This window comes from Elgaria multicarinata, chromosome 1, assembly GCF_023053635.1.
Source record: "Elgaria multicarinata webbii isolate HBS135686 ecotype San Diego chromosome 1, rElgMul1.1.pri, whole genome shotgun sequence".
NCBI lineage: Eukaryota > Metazoa > Chordata > Lepidosauria > Squamata > Anguidae > Elgaria > Elgaria multicarinata.
In genome coordinates this window covers 47,054,195-47,060,297 of record NC_086171.1, presented here as the reverse complement: position 1 = coordinate 47,060,297, position 6,103 = coordinate 47,054,195, and positions in this window count along the sequence as shown.

The window sequence follows — 6,103 nt, the reverse complement described above, 5'->3', positions numbered from 1 at the left end:
CAGCTGGGACAGAGTAACTGGTGAGACTTGAATGCAAGGACCTGTTACAGACCTGAGTGAAATGGTTCCATCAAGACCAAGGCTGGCCCAGTGAGCCAGGTGCGTTGTGTGTAACAAAAATACTTTTGGCAAATGCAGACAATCATTTGTAAGGTGATAGCTTAACACGGTTAGTGTGATGCCACTTGAAAGTGAGCTTCCATATTAATTATATGAAATCCCTACGTCCAGAGTCAGTAGGCCGCTGAACACAAGATGCTTTGGGACAAACAACAAGGAAAAATAGTTGCCTTCACGTTCTGTCTGTGGGCCTTCCAGCTGCTTGGCTACTGCTACAATTGGAATGCTGAACTAATGTCATTATAGGCTTACTCCTGTAAATAAATATGTTTTTCCTCCTATTTTGGGCTAGTGTACCTTTACTTTGGTAGTGCATAGAGACTAGAAATAGTCCTCCTAGACTTTTAAAGAAGACACAGAAAGAAGTCAAAGGAACAAGGAAGATTCTGAAACAGACAAAGGCCTTGAAGTAGAGAGCTTGAATAAATCAATTTAGCACTAGTTTTTTATTCCATATTTTTTTTGCACTGTTTAGAACTGCTCTCTGGAAAGAAGAACCTGATTCAGATCAGAGACCAAAGTCAGAGAAGGCTGTATTCCACAGCTTTAAGCTGTAGATAATTTGCTAACATTATTGATAGGAGTTTAACAGACACAAAATGTCTGAATGCATTATAAATTCAATTATAAGTCTTTCTACTTGCCCTTTAACAATTTAAAAATTAGATTTTGAGCATAATCCCGTAAAAAAACCACCCTATCACAACTCGGTTTCACTGAAAGCAACAGAGGGAAAGGTCGTCATGATGTACAGTTGAAACATGAGCAGATGCCCTGTGTAATGTAGCTGTGGCTGGGCTATATAATTTCAGACTGCAGGTAGGTGATTAAATGTCAAGATATCCTGCACCTCAAACAGTTTGTTCACATAAAAACGTAGGCAAAAGTCTATCTTCCTAACCTGTTTTGTAGGTGCTGGAAGTGTGTGTGTGTTGTGGGGGGGTGAGTTTTACAATGTGATTGGTTTGAATCCAGCCTTATCTGACAGATTAGACCCACTGAAAACAATGGGACAATTAAATTCAGTCATGTTGATTTTAATGGCTATCCTCTAAGTATGATTTAAGTCTGGATCCAACCCAATAATGAGTAAGGTTCAGACACAAATATGTTTAGTAATTTATTTTAGTTTAGAGATTACAACCTCCATGAACCAGTCTGTAGGCCTGAATGTGAGTGAGTCTGTAAGAAGTTTCCTGATCACCTGGATTGTTCCAATTGCATACACAGTTTGAGAACTAAGTTAAGGAAAAAGCCCACTTATGAACATCGGCACTTCTGTTTGCTCATAATTTTCCTGGAATCAAAAGGTTGTCTTACATGTTACAGGACAGGACTACTGCATCCAGACCATGGCACATTTGGATCTAGCCCATGGCCGCCTCCAAGTTCCCACCCACCACTGGCACATGCGCTTACTGGGAGGAGGCTCTACACACTCTGCAAAATACTCGAGCAGCGGATTTCTTTGTTCCCCTCTATTTCCCTCTTTCCACTGCAACTGATACTTTCAACTTCCCATGGCTCACCGTCCCTCAGTGAAGAGTTAATGATTAAATTCACAATCTGCCAGACTTGTGGTTCCTTTGGGACTCCTCTCCCTTTTTTCCAAGTGTAGAAGAGACAGCTGCTCATAAAATCTGGATATTAGCCAAGCCGTGACTAGGCAGCAGTAGGTTTATCACCCCCTCCCCACAGGAAGAAGAGTAGCACAGAGAGCCATTCCTGCCTTTTGCATACAGTGACCTGGTTTGCATGATGAAACAACTCATGGCTTATTAACAAGCAAATGAACATGCTGGCTCCTGACAACTTGCCCACTTCCAGTGCACTAAACAACCAAGGGTTGCTCCATCCCACAGTTCCCTGTGACATCTGAACCCGGAACTCTGGACTGTTGAGGGAGAACAACCCAGAGTTATAACCCAAAAAACCAGTTCGGGTTATCTGGGAGCAAGCGCTCCTGCTTGCTCCCAAACAAGCAACGGTTAACAGACCATGGATTGTTTCATTGTGTGAACCAGGTGAATGTGAAGTTTCCTCTCCAGACAATGAGATGAGATACAGTCTGGGCATATTTATATATCTCAATATTTCAAAGAACCTGGAAGTTACAGAGCCATTTTTAGCTGTCGCCATGCCCCAGTCCCCCTCCCTTTAGTTGTACATACATGGACTTGTGCATACCTAGGGATTTATCTGACTATGCAGAAACCATTATCTTACTTTTGAGTCACTGCATTTAGTTTCCAAACTATTAAAGGGGATTGTATATTTTAAGTCCTCCCCCGCCATCATATTCTGATTCCTTAAGAATAAACTCCACCTTAAATGCTAATTTATCATCAGCATTTCCAGTCAACATGCTATTAATCATATGTTATTGAACACACTCTAATTCATATGTTAATCCTTCATCCTTTCTCTGTGTATGCTCTTAATCCTCTTAGGGTGACATTTCCTATGTTTGCATTTAGCATCCAGCACAAATCCTGATTATTAGGGCAACATTTTACTACACTGTAAGTAAAGTAAATTGCACATTCAAACCAGTGACTCCATAGGAGCCTTTTATGTATTTATTGGATTATTTAAAAAGCCTATTATATCCTGTCTGAGTGTCAATTTCTTGGTTAGGAGCTTCATACTAGAAAATGGTGTCATCACCTTGCAAAAAATACAAGAATACATTTTCTGAAGAGTAATGGGGGATATTTTACAAATACATTTATTAAATCAATGAGTTAAGGCTGCAATCCTATGGACCCTGTGAAGGTGTGTCAGGGGCCATAGGGTTGTTTGAATCTTGCCCTCTGAGAGCAGGAAAAGAGATCTGCCCTTGGAAGGGGAGATCTGACCTCACATCTCCCCTCCCAACTGTTCTGGAAACCTCTGCAGGCCTTGCTCTTTCAGCATTGGAAGACCAATGTCAGTAGAGGGGGGAGTAGATCAGGATCCAAAGCTTTCCAGTCCTTAGAAGTGTATACCGGCACTTGAGCTAGCGAACATAATTTTCCTCCCATTGGTTGCAATGGGTGGGGAATTGTGCCAAGAAGAAAAAAATAACCAAGACACGAAGAAATGAACGTAAACGCCATTCTTCTTGCCATGCTGGCACATGTCCGGCAAACTTTGCCTAAGGTGGTTTGTCTGCCATCAGATATTCCTGGCATAGAGGAAAGGGTTGCTCTGTAATTATTCCTCCAAGAAAGATTGCTCTGTAATAGTAATCAAGAGATGATAGATACCCAGCATCTGTTCTCACCTACTTGATTATTCTGAGAATTCATCCTTTTTGATGTCAATATCACTACATGCTAGGAACAAACCAATCAACATTGTGGGTTGGATCTGGAGTTATGCTGGATCACCTGCATTGATGGAAGTGGACTTCTCCTTCACAGCAGCCCCTCTAGCCCCGTGAAAATGCTACACAGAGACTCAGGCGATCCTGCTGAAAGGGGTGATCTGTGGTGTGTGTGTGTGTGTATGGAAAGGAAGGGAGGAGCAAAATTGGGTGGAGGCATCTTCCATGAGCAGAGCCCTTCCTCTCACTGAAGGCAGTTCCTGGATTCAACTCTATGTTGGCATTTATTTCCCATTAAAAATTAGTAGTCATGATTAACCTGTTCTATTGAAATCAGTAGGACAACTGCAACTAAATTTGTCTGGATCCAACCCATTAAGTTACTAAGATTCAGACTATATAATTACACATTTAGTTATATCTTTTTATGGATGCTTACTTTAAAGTTTCCATTTATAGCTGCTGAAGAATTTGAAATTCTGCCAAACAGTTGCAAAGATAAACTTGAAGTAGGAGAAATGCTACAGAGTCAAAGAATAGGAATCAAAAGCCAGAATGACAACGGTGAGGGTAAACTACAGTTGAGGAGAAAAGTAGAATACTGGAGCTATACCAGAAAAGAATTAGTAGAAAGGGAGTCCACGAAGAATCACAGATGGCAGGGATCAATAGTTCCCTGCTTCTCTAGCCCTGAACCTCAGCAATCTAGCACTATAGTGTAATTGTGCTATACCAGTGACTACTGTTGTTTTTAACTTTTGTAAACCGCCCAGAGAGCTTCAGCTATGGGCCGATATATAAATCTAACTACCATATTTCTTTGATTCTAAGACACACTTTTCCCCCGTATAAACATCTCTAAAAACGGGGTGCGTTTTAGAATCGCGGGTGAGTTCATTATTTCTTAGAAATATTTCTTTCTGTTGGTGGTACTGAAATTAGTGTGCATCTTACAATCAATGGCATCTTAGAATTGAAGAAATACGGTAAATAAATACTGAGGTTTGGGGAAATTGAGTAGGAAGATGCTCATCTAGTCCTGAAGATGTGCTGCAAGGAAGGAGGTTATATATTGTCTTTATCCTCTCGTCTTGTGGTATATGGGAGAGTGTGGGCAAGAAATGAGGGTTAGGGGAAGCCCTCTACAGAGCACACATCAACAGACCCTAGCTTCTTGATTCCTTACAGGTTATTTGAAGTTGCTAAGTTCTCTGTCCCCTTTACAGTTTAAACGTCCTTCAGGGTAAGGGATGCATGAGCATCTATCTCATTGCTTGCCATGAAAGAGAGTGAGCTTTTGTGAGTGTTCTCATTGATCGCTCACATAGGCTTGCAAAGCAGCTGCCTGTCCTGCCTGCTCCCTCCCCCACCCTAAAGCCTAGAAATTTCCCTTTGGGATAGGGGAAGGCTCTTGTGTGTGTAGCAGTGGGGGGGTGTGTGTGCATGCGCTTCTAGAACTCAGAGTATCTCTTCTTGTAAGGACTGGGAAGACACTTCAGTGTGCCAGAACCACGTGCTTCTGTGAGCATCTTCCCCGGCTCCAAGTTGGTATGTTTCTGCGCTTTGGGGCAGGGAGAGACAGGTGTCTCACAAGATCAAGTCAAGTACAGCTCATGAGTTTACTTTCAAACTGAGAAGCACAGGACTACCAAATAGTTAATAGAGAGGACAAGTTGTACCTGCAACGCAACCCAAACCCTAAGAGTTCTTTTTTTCAGGGATCCAGTCAGCCTTTGTAATTTTGTTGAGGCTTTTCTGAGGAAGGGTGAGTTTCAGGGGGAGGGGAAAACAACAGCCTCCTCCCCCCCCCCCAACCACAGTTTCTCCACTCCTATCTCAGACTCCCCTGCTGTGCTAAAAGGTAGCAGCTAATGTGAAAGACCTCTTCGGTCCCTGGACTGCTGCTTCTGAACACACTAAACAATATTGGACTGAATTGACAAATACATTGGGTTCGGATGACACGATAACCAATGCTGGGTTAAATAGTCAACGGTTAGTTATTGTGTCATCTGTCAGGACTTTTTCACACCATGCTTGGTTATTCGGCTGAAATAACCAACGCTGTGCAGAGTTGATTATTTGAACAACCTGAGTTGTGTGTCTGCAATGTTAAGTATTTCGTGGTACGCATTTTTGGCAACTATAGAACCCCCTAGCAAGAGTGACGAAAGCAGTGGCTGATGGGATACCAGCAGGAGGACTGGAGCGGGGAGAGGGGGGGATGTGTCAATCAAACACATTATTGACTAAGTCAACTTGACGCTGTCCTTAATCAACATTACAGGTGATTATAATCATGTCATATGGGGAGTACCCCCTTGATAATCAACCATGGAGTTGACTATTACCCCATCATTCACTATTGTGCTGTCTGAACGCACCCATAGTCTAACCGACTTCATGTAAAGCAGCTCCTATGTCTCTGTAACATTGAAGGGCTCAAATATGAGCATTTTGTAGCTATATAACGGGGGGGGGGGGGGATTCCAGGTTGTATAAAAGGGAAAAGATGTCCTTCCTTTCATTTCTCTTGCTGTATAGTGCCAGGATGGGAGATTTTTAAACCTAGAAACTCACATCCCTATTCCTTCCTCTGCCTAACCCCACCCCAGGTGCTTACTATAAAGAGTTTATGGTCCTGAGCAGGTTAATTCATTCTTCTTCATCCCTCTT